At 46.5% G+C, this 19,444-nt stretch overlaps 1 protein-coding gene across 3 annotated transcripts in view; it reads left to right on the plus strand.

Annotated features, from left to right (window-relative positions):
• CTBP2 (C-terminal binding protein 2) overlaps window positions 1–19,444 on the plus strand; it is a 138,822-nt gene that overhangs the window by 106,168 nt on the left and 13,210 nt on the right. The gene's annotated exons all lie outside the window — the stretch shown is intronic.

Raw genomic sequence — 19,444 nt, forward strand, 5'->3', positions numbered from 1 at the left:
TCAGCAATCCAACCATTAACCCAGCACAGCTGGGTCCACCACTAAACCATGGATGTCCCCAAGCACCATATCTACTAAATGTACTGATCTAGTAAATGTGGCTTGTAACTTGTGCTTAGCTCTGAAACTGGGTTTTTCTCTCTTGGTAGTTGTTTCGTGGTAGTAGATGAGCTTTGTCCTGGGAAATGCTTTGGGAAGTCCCATCCTACCACGGTCTCTGTCTCCGGTACAGCAGTGGGACTGCTTGAGCAGAGGGACACACGGAAAGCAGATCTCACAGAAGGATTGGGAGAAACAATGTTGGCTCCCACAAGGCTCAGCACTCAAGAGGTTTTGCACTGTGCAGATTCACGCTGTGCAAGCAGTTTTTGGTAAGGGAAGTTGTGGAGCACTTGGTGAGAGCCAAAGGAGATGCTCCACCATTCTCCCAGGGGGACAACAAGCTGCTTTTGCTCCAGGAAGGAAGAGGTGTTAGATGCCAGTAAGGAAGAGTGCTGCTGCTCTAACTTCCTTCTGCAAAGCCTCTCCCGCCCATCCCAGAGCCCTCAGGCTCCAGAGCTGCAGCTGGACTCGAGAAGAGTTTGCAATGGAGTTCCCACCCAGCTTTTGGTAGTTTTATGGTTTGGTTGTGGATTCCCTGCACCAGGTGCTTCCCTCTGATGCCCCCTGTAATGGGAAGAATCTGGCTGTACTCTGGACAGTTTCCTGGGAAATCTCCAATTTCCTTTACTCCCACTCTGGGATATTATTAGACACACTGAGTTAATATGCCTCTTACCTATTTGTTTTTTTAATCTGTTCATAAGGCACTTAGAGAAAAACAGTACTTTGAAGAAGAAACATATACTAAGAGATGCTGGATGGCCCAGGCAGCAGCCAGGCTGCACACACCACTGGGTGTAGGCAAGGCTGGAAACTGCCCCACAGAGTCAAAGGGAGCAGCTTTCTTCCAGCGCAAACACATCTGGAGAAGTGGGAGAGGAAGGAAGAAGGTAGGAGAGCAGAAGAAAGGGGAAAATACTGGAATCAGCAACAGTAAGCCAACCAAAATATTGCAGGGGACAGAGGGTTCCCTCAAGGTAGCCAGTTTCTAGGAAAGTATTCCATGCTTGGTAAGAACAGTGCTGGTAGCAGTCACAGAATGTTTGTGTTCCAAGTTTTCTGTGCGTTCCTCCTTTCAAGTTGGCGCAGTTACATGCTTTGTTTGTTTGCCTCTAACTCCTGCCCTTCATGGAGTTAGAAGTACCCTGACTCGAGTCCATCCAAATTCAGCAGTGTTGGTCAGTGGGTCATGAGCCCTTGGGGTTTGAGCAAAGGTTTCCAATCAGAATTTGGCAAAACATCAAGTTAAAATTGTGTGGTTTTTTTTTTTTTAAAAAACCAAAGCTCTATTCCAAGATTTCACTATAATTTTCTCATAAACACTGTGTAACCTGTGCTTTGCTGCTTTGTATCAAGCCACATGGAGCTCCTGGCTGTCAGTGTAAGGTAATTTTGAAGATCTCCTGGAGAGATGTCCATGTTCTCCTGTCATCTTTACAGCGGTCCTTTTCTATCTCCTGCACGGAAGAGGATCTCGAGGGTGTCCTCTGAGATTTTCTTTTCGGAGCCACACTCCAAAAACTCAACCTTCCTGCCACCACTGCTCTCCAGTCACCTGTCTGCAGCCCACAGCCGTGCTCCTCAGCATCCCTCACGTCAGACACCTGTGTTTCATTTCATTCTAGTTTGAAGCAGGAAACCCAAACCCCAAACTGTGCTCAGTCAGCCAGGGAGGCTCCCCCTGCAGCGAGGAGCGTGCGCAGCCCCGGGAGGCCACAGCTTCATCTTCAATTACAGTGAGAGCGTCTCAAGTGCACCCCTGGAAACAGTCCATGACCCATGTTTCTGCTTGGCCAGAGTCCTGTGCTTTAGGAGAGGCATCAGCATGTTGGTTTTCTGCTGCAGCCAGAGTGTTTTGTCCTTTTTCCTTCCCAGTCTCCCCAGACACTGCTGCTTCCCCGGCAGCGCTGTTTTGGCACTGAACATTTGAATGTCCATAGCAGGATGTTCAGTTGTCTCAGCATGACAGGTATCAGCTTCTTTCTGATCACAGGTGTCAGATGCTGGTTGGATTGACAGATTCACAGGTGACCAGCACTGGGAAAAGCTGCAGTTTCTTTATCTGTGGTTTTCTTCGTCTCTGTCCCTGTGGTGGTTTGAGAGATGTGCACACTCTGAGATGTGTTTTCTTGGAGAATTTGTTGTGCTGGGGATCTGGTCTGCTGTTTAAAAAAGCAACACAGCCTTCCTGGTTAATATTTTCCATCTCTGAAGACCACCCACCCACTGCTGCTGTGCCAACAGGGATTCTGGGATGCTGTTGCAGCTGGGTTGACTGATGCTCTGAGAACATGCCAGTTGTCTCATGGACCATGTGTGGTTGCAGCCCACAATGTGAAATGCTTAGCTACAGTAGGGATGTCCAGGGGATAGAGTGACAGCTCATCAAAACTAGACAGCAGTTCTCTATTTGACATCTTGGGGTCGAAAACTGTCAGTTCCTTATTTTTTACGGTGTCTTAAATCGCCTGGAGAGTGTTTTGAGCCTTGTCAAAATGAATTAATTAAGGCCAAGTCATATTCACAAGCTTGTGCTGCTCTGATTCAGCAGCAGGACCATGCTTGGTTTTCAGCCTGATAATTACAAGTGGTTTTGGAGGATCTGGGGGGCTGATAGAGCTGGTTTGTGTTTCCTCCAGAGCTACATGTGCTACAGTTTTTACTTGCTCTTTGCCTTGGCAGTCTCTAGCATTGTTTTCCTCCTCCTTAGGAACACAGCCAATTTTCTAATTAAGGAAACCACTCTGCAGCCATTGTGGCTGTTCATTTAAGTTCTTTGTCCTTAAGTTTCCAGCTCCCCAAAAGATTTGAAGTCAGTCCTTACTCCAGCTGGAGGAGGACAGGAACTTGGGCTCAGGGCAAGTTCTTTCTCTAACTCTGTTAAGAAGCAGGCACTGGGCAGCACATTCACTTCATAAGAGCTTCAAATCCACCTCTGGCTATGACAAGTACTGCTGAGGTTATTTTTCTATTGGATTCTTATATAAAAAAAATAGCTATGAGAAATAAATATCGCTTTGTGCTGGGCTTTACTGCTTACTGGGCTTTGAGCCTAAAAGGATTTAAAAGTCATCATGCTCTGAGGGAAAGTCGTAGTGAGAAAGAGGAGATGGGGGGTTGCTCCAGCCAGCTGTTGGGATTTGGGAAAAGGCTTGTCCTGACCGATGGAAAGGAGACGGAGAGGCAGCCAGGGCTTGCGCAGCTACGCCCACTGAGATTAAAACCAAATTAGAAACTCGGCTTGCAGGGGTTTATCATTTCCTTTATATTATGGCATTAATAAATGCAAATCTTTATCTTTTAGTAGTTATCCTCTCTTGTATCTTTTGTTAATGAGCGCTGTCCTTAGTTCAGGCTGCGCTTACAACTGGATAGGGAGGAAGGAGACACGATTGCTATTGTGCCATGCAGAAGTACCTGGGTGTGTGAGGAAAGGATATGGGCACTTCTTAGGGTGTACCAGCTCCTCCTGTCAGCCTGGAGCTGGGCAAGAGTCCTGGAGAAAAAGCCATGTTAATGCAGCACAGTTCGGTGCTTTTGGTATTTCACAGCAAAGCACAATAACATTTTTTCTCGTTTTGTTTGTGAAGTACATAAAATTCAGAACATATGCACCACGTCAGGGATGCTCTTGCAAGTCAGTCCAGAGAAAATGCTCAGATCAGGCCTGGTCAGTCACCCAGTAGAAACTCTTAAACTGAAAGGCAGTGGGGTTAGATTAGATATAAGGAAGACCCTAATTACTGTGAGGGTGGCGAGGCCCTGGCACAGGTTGCCCAGAGAAGCTGTGGCTGCCCCATCCCTGGAAGTGTTCAAGACCAGTTTGAATGGGTCTTGGAGCAACCTGGTTTAGTGGAAGGTGTCCCTGCCCATGGTGGGGGATTGGAACTGGATGATCTTTGAGGTCTCTTCCAACCCAAACCATTCTGTGATTCGATGATTCCATTACTCCTGCACAACTTGGCTTCACTGTGGAGAGCCACAGGGGCCTGGTGCTCAGCTGGGGTTGGGCTCTCCATCCCAGTCGATCTGCTTTCCATCCTAGATAGATCCCATATGGAAGGGGGCTCTCTACTAGCCAAAATAAAGACACTCAGCAATCTGCCAGAGCCAGTTAAAGCATGTAGTCTGTTACAGGCAGAAAGAAATACAGTTTGGGGTAGAGAATACAAAATACATTTGCAAGGCATCTGAGCCTGATGCTAAGACATTCTTTCTCTCAACATTGTTGTTGCCAATAGCTTCTCTTGTGCTCAGACCAAAACTATTTAGGGTGGAACATTTGCTCCCTACTTTCTAGCAAGCCTGGTCACAGGAATGAAGAATGGATTCTTTTAGTGGCCGCAGCTGGTTTGAATGATCCCCACACTGAACCCATTGACTCCAGGCACTCCTCATGTGATTCACAAGGAAGTAGCAACTGGTTTTTTGTTTGTGTGCCCGACAGGGGCAGAAACAGTGGAGCAGTCTCAAGCTGGTTGCTTGAATCCAGGCACATGCCAGGAGGAGTTCCCGTGCACACTCTGTACCTCACATAGCAGACAGTCCAAAGACAGGAGTCAAGAGAGGGTGAGATGTTTCGTTGTCATGGGTGTCTGTGCTATATTCTCACCAACACCTCCTGCAGGGCCCCCAGAGAGCACAACAGCATGGCTGCATTTGGTACAGATCCATCGTGTTCATTCACTGAGAGCTGGAAGACGAGTCCTTCACAAGAGTTGTGACCCTTGGATTATGTACAAAGCAACACAAAAAGTCACAAAACCCATCCATGTCAGTTGGTAAGACCTCAGACCTGGCACTGAGAGGGATTGGCACCTCTCAAGTTCTGCTTTTTCTGAGAAGCAACAAAATAGCTTGTTTTGGTAAACTCAGGGAATCATTTCCAGACCCTGTGACAAATCTGCATCTCTTCTTCTAGGGATTTCTCTGTTGGCTTTTAAGATGAAGGAGAATTGATTTAGATTAGATATCAGGAAGAAACTCTTCCCTGTGAGGATGACAAGACCCTGGCACAAGTTGCCCAGAGAAGCTGTGGCTGCCCCATTCCTGGAAGTGTCCAAGGCTGGGTTGGACGAGGTTTGAAACAATCTGGTTTAGCAGCCTTGACAGGGGGTGGAACTGGATGGTCTTTGAGGTCTCTTCCAACCCAAACCATTTTAGAATTCTATAATTTTTAGTGTTGAGAGCAACTTCTACCAAGTTTCTACAGAAGAATCACCTTCCTTTTTCCTTCTGAAGGAAGAGGCCTTCAGAGAGACAAATGGGCACAGAAGTTGTCTGCTCACAGAGAGAGGACAACAGGTCAAGGAAAGTGACCCATTTGTTGGGCTGAGAGCCAGGGAGAGATTTGGGAAAACTCTTGCTGAAAGTAATGCCACTGAATGGAAGGGGAATTGGTGGTAATTGCAAAGCCATCGTTGTATTCTTAAGAAAGTCAGCTGACCAAGTGCTACAGATTTTTTGGCGCTATATTGGATTTTTCAAATTTTATTATCAAAGCTTTTAATTAGAGGAATAGATTACACTGAGTACTGAACACTTATCTCTCGGGTGTGGAGAATGAATGAATGCTGGAATGAATGCTGAAAACAGGGGCATATTTGTGTGTGACACTGTGCAGTGCTCCTGTAGCTGGTTGTCCTGATGAGTACCGTGTCTGTCTTCATCTCTTTCCCAGTAGCCTGTGCCTCTTGGTCACAGCCAGTGGGGTGGTTTCATGTCAGTGGCAGCTCTTGTGCAAGGGGATTTGGGATCCCCAGGACCCAGGCACCATGTAGGATCACTGTTGCTGCAGGAACTTCTTTTTCAAGACCACAGGGAGCTCTCTCAGCTCACCCAGTTCATTTGGTATGTTTTGTAATCTGCATGATCTAGTCAAGTGTATGAACATGTAGAGAGGGGTGTGATGCATCAGCACCCTCCTTTGCCAACTACTTCCTACCGCAAGGCAGGAAACTTTGTCAACTTTCTGAAACTCTCCCTTTCCTTCTCTTTCCCCACTTTGTTCCCAACAAAGAAATGAAACCTGATTGGTTCATTTTGCCATACTTCACTTTGGTGGGTTTAGGGCACAATTTTGAAACTTAAAAAAAAAAACAAAAACCCAAACACCAAACGATTAATTGAGAATAACCATATGTGTATAACTACAGCTCTTGGGTTGATAGGTGATGGGTTTTATTGAACCAATAAAATAGTGAAAACAGTTAGAGGAAAATAGCTTACTGCAGTGATATCGTTCAGTGTGATTTACAGTTTTATAACTGTAGGCAAATGTGAAATATTTTTCACTATCTCGAGTATACATTATTAGATAAACCTATATCCTGAGCTTACCTACATCAGCACCGACTTTCTTCTCTGTGATAGTGAAGAGACATAAAAATGAAGATATTTTCAGCCCATTAGAGTTAACGTGGTTTCAAGAGCAGTCAGTTTCTCTACAGTCTGGATTTTATTTGTGTCTTAATGTGCTGAGGATGCCTGTAGGAAATGCCTCCCAGCAGCCGTGGGAGTTGCACTGTAGCAAATACTTTGCATGCACAAGAAAATAAGACACCTTATTGACCAAAACACCAGCTCAGGAAAAACAGAGAGATAATATGAATCCGGGCAGGAATTCTTTGTTCCGGCATCCTGATCTCCTCCCTTCAGCTCTTGTTGCATTGCTGAGGTTGCCCCCCCATGGGGGGCAAGAACAGGGCTGCCCTGTGCTTTGGTGAGGTCCTCACGCCCCACTCTGTGGCCAAAGGGGTGTGTGGTGGATTTTGAGGGCTCCTGGAGCACAGCCTGGAGCTGGGACAAGCCGCTTCCCAAGGGAATGGGAGGGTAGGAATCAGCGAGTCATCCATGGTGCCCCAGAGTGGTGGTCAGACCTCTGTGGGGCCCCACATGGTCAGGGGGGGAGGTGGGTGTCGAACTGCCGTAGCACAGGAATAGCTCATGGTTCTTGGAATTGAAAAATAAGGATCTGCCAGTGTGTTATCTGGATTAATGAAGATGAAATGTGCTGTATAAATACATCAGAAGCGTGATCGTGCCGTTATCCCTTGGGCTACTCTGGCTCACAAGGAGAAAAGGTTGATTTGTGTTTGTAGATGATTTCACTTGCTCTACCAATGTTCATTTTTGTTTTAGTACAAAACCCAGGGAGTGTGTATTTCTTTTACTCAGAAATGGAGCAGATTAGCAAAGATTTTTCTAGATTATTTTATCTTAAATAGCTCTGGTTTAAGATGTTTCATCTGTCATTACTTGTTAGTGATACTATTTTAAACACTGATGATAAATTAGGGAGGTTACAAGCTCTATTACCCAAGGAACTGTGTAATATTTGGACATTGAACATGGTTTCCATAAACCAGAGGGCTGACAGGGCTTAGTGCCCTTCAGCTGGTGTGAGAGAGGTGGAGATGGAGCAGCTGCAGGGGTGGTATTTGCAAAATGATGGGGCTTTAACGCTGCTTTGACTTGAGCCCACCCTGAATGCACAGGAAAAACTCATGTGGAAACCCTTGCTGGGGTGATCATCACTTGTGCTGACAGATGGAGGGTCCCAGGGTGAATGGGTGCTTTCGGTATCAAAAATTTGGTGGTGGTGTTCAGTTGGCATTGCCTGACCCCCTGTCTTAATTTAAGATGTGAAATATGTGGCTGAGGATTATCACTAATCCACGGAATGTTTTTAGGGTCTGGGATGAGAAAAAATGTTTGGTATGTTCTCACCCATTCCTGGTGCACGTTCTTCATCCAGGGCCCAAGAACAACCTGGATGGAAAGATCTGGAAGGGTTTACTTCAGCCTCCAAAGCTTAGAGAGGATGGGGAAGGTGAAGTGAGCTGGAGGCACCACAGCTTCCTCCCTGGTCCTTACTTGGAGCTTTCTTCCATTGTACCAAAAGAAATCACATCTGTGATGCTGAGATCTTTTTGGAAGAGTTCTGGGCTGTTCTGGCCATGTTTAGGTTCAGAGGCTGTTGTCCAGACCTGCAGCCCGTATTTTGCAGCCAGGCAGGAATGCTAGAGGCCAGGAAAAGCCTGATAAAGAATGGGAAAGTTAATCATTAAACTTTTGGTTATCTTTATTCAGCCTGGAAAACTGAAGCCAGACAAGGTTTGCAGGGACAGATAATATCTTTTATTAGACCAGCTTGTATGGTTAGAAAAAAACACATGTGCTTCTGGGACCATGTGCTTTTCTTCAGATCTCTGCAAGTGCACAATGCATTAAAAATAAAATTCATTAAATTTTCGAAAGGTTCAGAGGATATTTGAAAGAATTGAATTCAAAAGCAAGTTGCAAAAAAATATCACACTTGGTTAAATTTGATTTGGACGTTTTAAGAAAGATTAAATACCCCTGAATTACAAAAGATTTTTTTTCTGGCTTGAAGTTTACTCATAGAAACCTGACATCTGTGTACCAAAGGGCTGTCCAGCCCTGGCACAGCTGCCCAGGGCAGAGGTGGAGTCCCCATCCCAGGAGGGATTTAAAAGCTGTATAGATGTGGCACTTGAGGACATGGGTTAGTGGTGGCCTTGGTAGCACTGGGGGAATGGTTGGATTTGATGATCTTCAAGGATTTTTCAGCTTAAAGGACTCTATGATTCTAAGAAGTCAAAATTTCTCCATTCAGCCTCAAAAGTGTGTTCTTTTGTGCACCTGAAAATCCTTATGGTCGTGCTCTTATTTCTTGCTGAAATACCTACAAGGCCCTTTTGCCAACTTCAAGATGCTCTCAAGAACCAGGAGTTATTGGTGAGCAGCCAGTGAGACTCTACAGAGCTGCAAAGTCAGAAGTGTTAAGGAGGTTGAGTTTAATATACAGAGTTCTTTGCTCTGACCACCACTATTTTTGCCCTCAGTGTAAAAAAAAATGTGATTAAATGATCATATTCTATGATGTGGAAGTTTGTAAATAATGAGTGTGTTGTTATTAATCAAGATAATTTCTCTGTTCCGGGGAATAAGATGTTATTATTAATAACATTTCCAGTGAGAGGTTTTGTGTGTTCACCCTGACCTCATGAAATCTTCAGCCTGCAATCTGGTTTTTTGTTGAGTGTTTCCTTTTTTCTTTTCTGAGTGCTTTTTTCTTATTATTTTTCCTTTTTTTTTTTTTTAATAGCCTTCTACATCATCCAGTACACCAATTTAAAATTCCCTCAATCCAGCTTAGTCTCAGCTGTATTAATGCATTGCTCGAGGGCACAAATAGCTAAAAAGGGCTGTATTGTGTGGCATCTCTAAAATCTTTTTTCAGAGAAGTTGGATAAAGAGATTGAGGTTTCTTGGGGGGGGGGTTATGGGTTGTGATGGGTTTTTTTTCCCAGCTGAGTGAGCAGGCTTGCAGGTGGCTCAGAAAGATGTCAGGGCAGGAGATGCTGCTGGACCCCACATCACCCCATTCCTTGAGCTTTCCAGCTCCTCTGGGAAGGTGGCTGCAAACACAGTGTGGGATCCTTCTTCATTTTACTGATGTATCTGGGAAGACAGCTTTACAGCAATGTTGAAAATAATCAAATATATTGGTTAGGGAACATGGGTTGAAGCAGGAGTGAGTTTCTCTTCGATGTTTTTCCTAGGATGTTACACATAGAGCTCTGTCTTCTTAATGTGGTCATGACTGGGAAATACTGCCTGAGGTACAACCAGTCTTTCTCAAAAAAACCCAGAAACTACTGGGATCCATAGAATGATTGAATGGTTTGGGTTGGAAGGGACCTTTTAAGGTCATCGAGTCCAGTCCCCTGCATGAGCAGGGACATCTTCAGCCAGACCAGGTTGCTCAGAGCCCCACAGGGTGAAAAACCTCCCTCTGTAAACTGTTCCTCAAAGGACAAAATCAATTCTTCTGTACCTCTTTCCAGTGCTGTGTGGTGCAATTATCTCCTTTATCTCCCATGACAGTGCACCTTCCTGTCTGGCACATCCTGGATAATGTGCCTGGAGGGAATATCAGCCCCATCCAGGGAGCTGTTGCTGTTACGGACAGCGCAAGCTGAAACATGGGATGAGCTGGAGCATGTGCTTGAGCATTGTCCTCCTCCATGGTGGGTTTCCTGGTGACCTCAGTGACTTCCCTGGCTGAGAGGAGAAGGGCCAGGAGCTGGGGAGTTCCGGGATGGGCATTCTGCCTCCGGGGACTTCCCACCCAGGCTGAGGCCACGCTCAGGATGCAGAGGTGGTGGAGCACAGATTTTGTTTGCTAACCCTTGGAGAGCAGGTGGGGTTTGGTGGTCACTGCCAAGCCTGGAGTTTTGTTTGCCCTGTTTTTATGGTTCTGCGCTGCTTTAAGTGTCAACAGGGATATAATGTGTGCCCTGTTTGGTTTTTTAAAGTGTAACCATGATAAAATCCTACGATAGACTTGTAAAGCATTAGTTGTAAAAGCAAATCAACTTTAATAGCAAGTAGGTTGTAGTTAAGTGCTTTCAAATGTTAGTATTTGGGGGTTTTTTTCTCACTTGGTTATAATCCAGTGCTACAGGGAAGTGAGGGTGTTTATCTTAGGGAAATGAGTGGGATTTGCAGGCATTCATCACCTCCCAGGACTTTCCCAGGTTATCCCCTCACTTGTGTACTTCCATTTTGCCATCCTTTCTGCACTAAGAGAAATTGGTCTCAGATTCCTCCAAGAGTGATAGGAGAGCACAGAGGAGCACCAGGTACAGACTGGGAAGGGGAAAGAAATGGGGGAAAAGTGGTGAGAAACTAGGACAACAAAAGCAGGAGCCTTTTTTGGGCTGGAGAAAAGCTGGGAACCATGGCAGTTCTTGATCTTCCTCTCTATGCTGAGATTTCCTTCATTTAATCTTCGCTGTGGAAGTGGGGTGGGGATGTGAGAGAGGAGAAAGTTATCAAAGGTCCCGTGCCCTCAGCAGAAATGTTCCCGTCCGTAGGCTGAGCGGTGGCTGTTCCGGTCTCCAGAAGGGATGACCTTGCAGTGGGGTCGCTGAACAGACGGTTCCAGCTGGGCCTGTGAGCTTGGCAAGGGCCCAGGAGCTATTTTAATAGGTCTTAGAAGGGACGAGGCCTTGGCAAGACCTGTGGGTTTGGAGTGAGCTCACCGTTTTTCCTCTCGTAGCGAGCGAGCATCATGCAAGCTGTGGAAGAGCCCCCGGGAACACACATGGTGTGGCTCACAGGGCTCAGGGACAACCCAGGGACAGCCCATGTGCTGCTCTGTCTGCCAGAGCACATCACTCACTGCTCCTGGCTGGAAACTCCTGTGCCTTTTATCACTTTGAATGAAGGCGCTGGAGATGTCCGGGTGGATTTGAAGGATTGGAGCCATCCCTTGCCCCAGGCCAGGGCTTCGGCTGCTCCCTGGCCCATCTGCACTGTGTGCAGGAGGAGCTGAGGCAGCTGCCAGCCCTTCTTGGCACTCTGTGCTTGGCCAAAGGTTGCTTTGGGGAGGCTCCTACAGTCAAGCTGGGCTCTCACTGAAGGCTCCCACACTGCCCTCATGGAAAGAGCATGAGGTAAAGCCTGGGATGGATCCTCGGTGGGTTGTTGTCCCTTCTGGCTGTAAAAGAGTGATTTTAGATGACAACAGCTACAGGTGGACATGGAAATGAGGATTTATCTTCCAAAAGGCTGCCCAGGCTCCCACCCCAGCAACTAGGTCCTGTCTCTCCAGAGACAAAATCTCCTCCGACACTGTCTCGACCCTCCTGTGAGGTCTGAACCTCCAGCAGATCTCAGGAATTCCAGGAGCAAAGCAGAGCAGCACATAGGAAGCCCTGTGTATATGTTGCTTAAAAGATTAAGAGCACTTTCTGTCCAGCTTAATGTGTAGGACTAATGTCAGTGGTTAACAGCATAATTTTATTCCTACAAGTATCTCCCAACGTGGCATTTTCTTTGTTTTCCACTCAGAATCTCTCATTATCAATGTGCAAACACAACTTCCAAAGGTGCTGGTGGCACATGGACAGCTGGTGTGATTGAATCCTTCTCACTTCCCAAAACTGTATCCAAGTGCTTGTTTTGATAGTTTACCTTTTCTTTTTTCAATTTGAGGGAAATTCCCAGTCTAAACCATGGGGCTGTCAGTGGTCTGTCTGTGTGATAAAGCCAAGTTTGCACCCCACAGTGCTGGTACGTTGTGGACAGCCCTGCTTCTGGTCTGGTGGGGGTCTCAGGCAGCAGAATTCCAGGCTGTCTCCATGCCAGCGCTGTCACTGCCGGTTGACAGGCTCGTCTGTAGCCTTGATTTCTCTATGTCATATTCCAAAACATCTTTACAGCCTCTGAATCCCTCAGGGCAGTTTGAAGTCCGAGCAGCCTCCTGCCCAGATGGCCAATCTCAGCAACTCTCCCCTGGCAGCAGAATCCTTCTCCTTGGGTTTATTTATTTTATCTTTAAAAAAAAAAACCAAAAAAACCCAACCAAAATCCAAAACAATGAAAGCTGTCCATTTCCTGGAGCAGCTCAATTGTTTTTTTTACTGCTGTACTTTGTTTCCATTTGGATAGAAGGGAAAAGATAACTGGATAAAGAGGATAGGGAGGGACCTTTAGGAGAGCTGGCGCGGGATGTCGTCCCTCCTGCATGATGCCACATGGCTGGAATGTGTGGCTCAGAGGTGAACATCACACCCATGAAAAATAAAGGAGATATACTGCAGCTCAAGTGGCAGCATGGGAGAGAGTACTGGATAATATCAGGAAAGCTGTCCACTGAGCACCAGGAATTTGTTTCCAACACTGGGCTTGGTAATGGAGCACATTCAAGGAGAATTTGTTGGGATTTTTGCTACCTTCTTCATATTTTTTAATAGGAGCTGCAAAGCTCAGTCCTGGGCAGTGGGACAGTCTGAGTGCCTGCATGGTGTCTGAATCATAACCATCACACAGACCCTAACTGGATTTTTCCCCTTTTTTCCCCATCCTTCTCTTACAAAAAAAGAACACAAGAAACCAAGCTCTTCTGAACAAGCAGTTTCTCTCCCAGGTGCTTCTTTTAGCTTTCTTGGTAGCATCCCTCACCACCCCATATGGCCTCTCCATCTGCTCTGCTGTCTCTCTCCCGTGCCCTGGCAGCTCCCACTGCCTCCCTGGTTTTGCCATCCCATCCATCCATCTATTCCCTCCTCTGCACTCCTGCTCCTCAGGGTCCCTGGAGGCCCTGGGGCCCAGTGCATCCCTCAGGCACCCCTGTGTCCCATCACCTTGTATGGCCATGAGGAGTTCCACCTTAGACCTTGCTTAGCTCCTCTTGAAGTCACTCCTTAACTCACCTGTGGCCTGGGGAGGTTGGTGTTCGTAGACACGGATTTACTGACCTGACAATCTGGGAATAACCAAAACACCCACAGTTTGTTATGTAGCACAGGCCACGTGTTATTATTCCATTACTCTTTTATTGCATTAATACCAGTTTATATCCTTGCAGCTGTATCTGGATGAGATTTAGTTCATCCTAGAGTTTACTCCACAGAAAAGTGCTCCAGAGTTTTGGAAAGCTTGTGCCTGGCTTTTGTGCCCCAGAATTGCATCCCTGTGGCGTCAGCAGTGGGTAACACTTATCCCAGTGCTTTAACAGGGTACACAAAAGGTGGTGTTTCTGGTGTGTGTGTCTACAGGAATTCAAATAAGAGTGAGAAAGTACCTTGCATATATATATATATATATATATATATTTTAACTGAGCACTTCTTTGTTGCTGCTGTGTCTGTAGTTCAGCTGGGAACTGTACCCACGGTGCTTCTATCAGCTAATGAGGATATTGTTTTATACGGGAATTTCCCATGAATTTTTAAAAATACTTTCTTGAAGGAAGCCCTGAAAAGTTACTGAAAAGGGAACTGGCCAAAGTCCAGCTCCTGTGTGCTGATGGGAGGAAATGTGCTGGAGAGGTCAGGGCTTTGCTTTGCGTCAGTTCAAACATCCAGGTCTCCTCTGAAGCAGAAGATTTTACAGTCTTCCCCTGGTAGGGTCCTGGCAGTCTCCAAGATGCTTTGCTTAAAAAAAAAAAAAGAAAAGAAAAGAAAAGAAAAAAAAAATCTGATGTCACTTTCTAAACTTACCGTGAATTTGTGTGGCTTCTGTCTGCACAGTACCAAGTGCCTCCAGAGTATTTGCAATTAGAAAAAACAGTAAATATCTGTTTGCTGGGGTTTTTTTCCCCCTAAGTGTGAGATAAGATTTGTGTCTTAGTTCATTTTTACGTATGCATTTATTATGAGAAGCATTTCTTAACTGGAAAAGTGAAGTGAAAGGAAGAGCATCACTAGTAAGCACGCTGTGGTTGAGGAGGATGGTCCTCTGGGACCATCCCAGTGCCTTCCCAAAACATCCCTGTCCTCACAGAAACCTTCATTGGCACCTTTGCCACTCACCTTTCTGCTGGCAGGTGATGCAGCTCGACCCCTCCACCCCCTTGTGTTATCTATGACTTCAGGGGGGAAACCCAGAGGTTTCCCCTCCATGTACTCTTGAGACAGGATCAGCCTGCCATGGAGAGGGTGGCCCTGGGCCACCAGGGAGTGGGGACCCCTGGGCCACCTTGGAAAGGCACTTTGGGACCCCTGCTTTCCAGCTTGTAAAGCAGTGGTGATGTCTGGGAAAGCAAATCTGTGGGAAATTTGAAGTGCTCAAGCAATGGCATTGTGCTTTCCAGAGAAAGATGTGCCTAAATCTCCTTGTCCTGTACTGTGAGACTGGATTTTATGGAGACTGACAGGTCCTTATGCATCAGTGTTACAAATCAGTACCAGGTTCAGGTAATAAAACTATGTTCTCCTTGTTCCTGCCCCATCCTCCAGTTCCAGGATGCTCCTGGGCATCCAGAAACACCCAACAGGGTCAGCAGGACCCTTGTCTGCTAGTGGACCACGTATACCAATGGATTGCTGCCCATTTCTCCTGGGTGTTTTCCTTGGATCAGCCCTAGTGGTTCACACCCTGCAGTCTGCAGAGAGGAGGGATGATGCTGTTGGAACCAGTGGGACAGGGATAAAACAGTGATGGAGTAACACCATGGAGATGCAGCACTGAGGGTATTAAATGGGAGTAGGGTGCAGGTTTTTTTCTTATTTCTTGGATGAGTGTTGTCTGTAGCTGTTGCTGCCTCTGGCAATGACAATGGCAACTGGAAAGAGGGAAAAACAACTGCTCCAACAACTGCTCCAAGCCATGAACCACTCCATGCTCTGGAGATGGGGCATTGCACAGGTACAGCCTGCCCTCCTTCACCATGTCCCACAGCAGCACTGCCCTACATCCTGAATGAGTGTGGGATTGGGGTGACAATCATAGAATCATAGAATAGCCTGAGTTGGAAGGGACTCAATAGGATCAAGTCCAACTCCTGGCCCTGCTGTAAGAATCCCACCCTGTCCCTGAGAGCATTGTACAAACAACTTCTTGAGCTCTGTCAGGGTTAGGGCCGTGACCACTGCCATGGGGAGACTGTTCCAGTGCCCAACCACCCTCTGGGGGAAGAACCTTCCCTAGTATACAACCTAAACCTCCCCTGACACAACTCTAGCCCTTCCCTTGGGCGGTGACGTGGGGCTGCTTTTACCTATTTGGGACAAACTGGGCAGGAGCAGGAGATAAAAGTCTCCAGGAAGACGTGAATCCTACCAGCAATCAAGTGTCGTTTCTGATGCTCAAAACCAATCGATTCACACATCAAGAAAGAATTTGGTCCCTGGTTTCTGGGTGCAGCTGAGATCAGCGCAGACCTGCTTTCCCCAGTGCTTTGTGTTTGTTTTTGTGGTGCTGCTGCTCAAGGCTATCAGCCTGTTTCTGGAGCCTCCTTCAACATGCTCTACGTGGAAAGGCATGTTTCATTTTTAAGTTAAAAAAAAAAAAAAAACAACACACAAAAAAAACCAAACAAACATAAAACGCAGCGTGGCACAGATTAAATCCATTTGAGACAACTTGAAAAAAAACCCCGCCGTATGTGCAAGTCAATAGGAGGAGGGGAGTGGAAGGGGGAAAAGCAACTGTGACATATACAAACCCTTTAGTGTGCATAGCATAAGATTTTTTGGCTGGCACTCACATGATTTTATTCAAGGGCTGGGAAAGAACTACGATTAGTTAAAAGCTTCGGCAAAGTCTGGAGGGAGTGCTCTGAAGAGTTGGGAGCCGCGCAGAGGTGACTGTAACTCCTCTCGCAATTTCAGACCATTCTTCTGGGGCTCAGGACAAAAGCCTTTTCTTTTCCCTCCGTGTTCAAAGAGACATTTGTCTTGAGATGTTGCAGCTGTGGGCCACGGGATCGCTTGTTTGAAGATATCCCCTCGTAGACGAAAGGAGAGGCAACGCACTGAAAAGTGGTAGTATTTTATCGTGTGTGGGTTCCCCCCCTTCCTCCTCCCTCCCTCCTCCTCCACTGCCATGTGTGGTTTTTAATAAGAAGAAGAATGTGGAGGCAACATTTTCCAGGCAAGGGGAAATTTCCTGTTTCTTTTCTGTTTGTTTAATAAAGTGTGTAGTTGACTGTAAAACTGTAGCTACTTGGTTGCGAGCGGGTAATTCAGGCGAGTGTCAGGATCGCTTCTTGATGCACTTTTATATACTGCAAGGGAACATGTTTAAAGCCTCTTTTCTCCTTTTTTTCCCTTTTTTTTTTTTTTTATTTTAATGCTGCGTGGCGTAGGCAACTGAGATTAATAAGAATTAGGCAAATGGCTTCTGCTTTTGTTTCGGTGAGATAGTACCAGCCGTCTTGCGGTCACACAAAGGCTGCCATTTAGCAGGGAGCACTCCCTAATTCTCTTGGCAGGGGTGCCATTGGGATCGGATACAAGTGGGTGGCAAAGGGGAGGAGCGGCAGGAAAGGACAAGCAGGCTTTGTGTATTAAAAATGAAACAAAAGCACTTTATACGCGGGGCTGCGCGCAACAAGCAGCGCTGCCTGTGAGCCGGGGTGGAGTTGGAGTTCTCTGTGACTGCAAAAACCTTGCTTTTTTTGTTGTTTTTTTTTTTTTCCATGAACCCTTCCTTCTCTCCCTCTTTCTTAGCAAGCTCTCCCCGCTCTGCTGACCAGGGTCCGCGGGTGGCTGAAAACGCCTAAAGAAAATATGTGTTGAACAATACTTGCCCCAACTTTGCAAGAACGGCTTGGGGGGTTTCTCAGCAAAAATCAGCTTCAGATGGCATGGGAGCCACCGCATTTGGGAGGCTCTTGGGAGGGAGAGCTGATCCCACCCCAGCCCCAAGGAGAGCTGGTTCCCTGCCTGCATGGAGGTGGTGATGCTCGTGGTTTACACAGCGTTGTACCCTCAGTGGAGTGGACCCAATGTGTGGCAGAGCGAAAGGGTTAATGGCTGCGATGTTTGATCAGAATTTCGGGGGGCGTGGCTGGCTGTTTAATTACTTTCTGATCCATAGCATACCTCCTTCTTAACGAAGCAGTTGCATGCAGAACAAACGTGCTGTATGAGCCAAGGTAAAAGAGAGAGCAGGCTGAGTGTAGCTCGGCTTTGTCAGCCCAAGTGTCTTATTTGAGTGTGTTGGTGCAGGAGGTGGGAACCAGGACAGTGAGGAATGGATCCAGTGTGGTGGAGAGGCAACGGGAGAGGCAGGCGAGGAAAACAGACCATGGTTGAAGTTGCAAACCTGCCAATGGTTTCTATTAAAACGTAATTTCCATACATTATGCACTCCATCTCGTATTGAATTGCTTCAGAACTTTGCTTGTCAAACTGAAGTAAATTCCCTCACTGGAGTAGGAGAAACGAGAATCATTCCTGTGAGTACCTTGCAGGTTCTAGCCACGTCCATCCTCAGCGACTGCACTTGTGGGTGCAGGCGAGGGTGACGTGCCTAAGAAGCCTGTGTCACCATGCACAATTACATACCTAATCCCAAGGAAATACACAGATGCTGTTTAAAAAAAAAAAAAAAAAAAGACAAAAAAACCCCCTGTGTTTCGTTTGACTTTCAGAGAAGCTTATGTAATGGCAGCATAATAAAACCCTTATTTCGGGACTCGGATTAAATGTCAGAGTTTCAGATAACCCGTGGTTTCGTCTTCCACGTGCCACACTCACAGGAAACCATCCCCAGCCTCTGTGTGCCTGCTGCTCTGCCTGAGGATGGTCCTGGTGGGCACTGAGGTTGGCGACTGAATTGTACCCAGCGGGGCTGGGACCACCACGGCCACCTTGCCTCTGCATCAGTATTTACAGTTGTGGTGTGAGGCTGGTAGGTGATGCTCTAAGCCTTGGAGATCATACACATTAGTAAGCATTTAAGTCAGTGTTATAATTCACTCGCTTGTTAACCTGAGAAAATAATCTAGCTGGGGTATAGTGCTGCCCAGGGGGATTGTGTAAGTACTCGGAGATTTGTGCATGTTTTTATTCTTGCTTATCTGCTTATCGCAAGCTTCTTTCAGTTATCCAAATCGTCTCGGCTCTCTACCCTGCCTACTGACACAGTTGCACTCCCATCTGGATGAAATGCATGCAAATATAATGTATTACTTCCAGTAATGGAGTAGGAAAGAGGGAGTGAAGGACCTATTCCAAAGGTGCTCATGTGTACCGCTGAAAACCTTTGGTGAGGTCTGCTGGGTTGGTTTGTTCTTCATTTCTTTAAGCATACTGAATGGAAAAGGAACAGAAAGCCACTGAACCCACTCCATTAAACCTGCCTGTTTCCATGGAGTTATTTTTTCCATGTAAAATCAGTGTGGCTACGTGCTGTCCCACATTTCATACAAAGCAGTGCGGGGTCCCTCCTCTGGATGATGCTCCTGGTGCCAGCAGGGCTGGGATTCATGGCTGTGTCCCATAGCACCTGTGTCTGTCACATCTGCATCAGCTGGGGGAGATCCTGCTTAATGCCTCACCCAACAGCAATCTGGACAAAAAGGCACATTTAGTTTTGCCTTAAAAAATGAAATCAGTGTGTTGCTCTTTTCAAAATACACCCAAACAGCCCCATGGAGTTCCCTCAGCCAAGCCCTGTGCGTGTCCAGCTTACCAGCATCAGCACAACCACTGCGCTTAAAGGCCAGACAGATGTTGGCTGGTAGCCCTGGCAGGTTCTTGTGCAGAAGGAGGGTTTGGTAAGGACAGAGGCTTTTTGAAAACTCAAGCCCAGATCCTCCAGCCCCAGCCATCTCATGGTGCAGCAGCAGAAATAAAACACCACATTATACCCAGAACACCTGCTCCCCTCACCTGTACTCTTCACAGAAACTGCCTGGGCAGACAAAAGAGATATCTGAGATACTTTGATGAGTCCTAAAGTAGTAAACACCCTTACTGAGTGGTAAAAGGAGGCCTAAGAATTTCTAAGTGACGTGTCCAAAAATGAACCAGTTAATTCCCAGCAGAGCAATAAAAAGGATTTGAAAATGGAACCT

This window comes from Neopelma chrysocephalum, unplaced genomic scaffold (assembly GCF_003984885.1).
Source record: "Neopelma chrysocephalum unplaced genomic scaffold, ASM398488v2 Primary Assembly neopelma1_347, whole genome shotgun sequence".
Taxonomy (NCBI): Eukaryota; Metazoa; Chordata; class Aves; order Passeriformes; family Pipridae; genus Neopelma; species Neopelma chrysocephalum.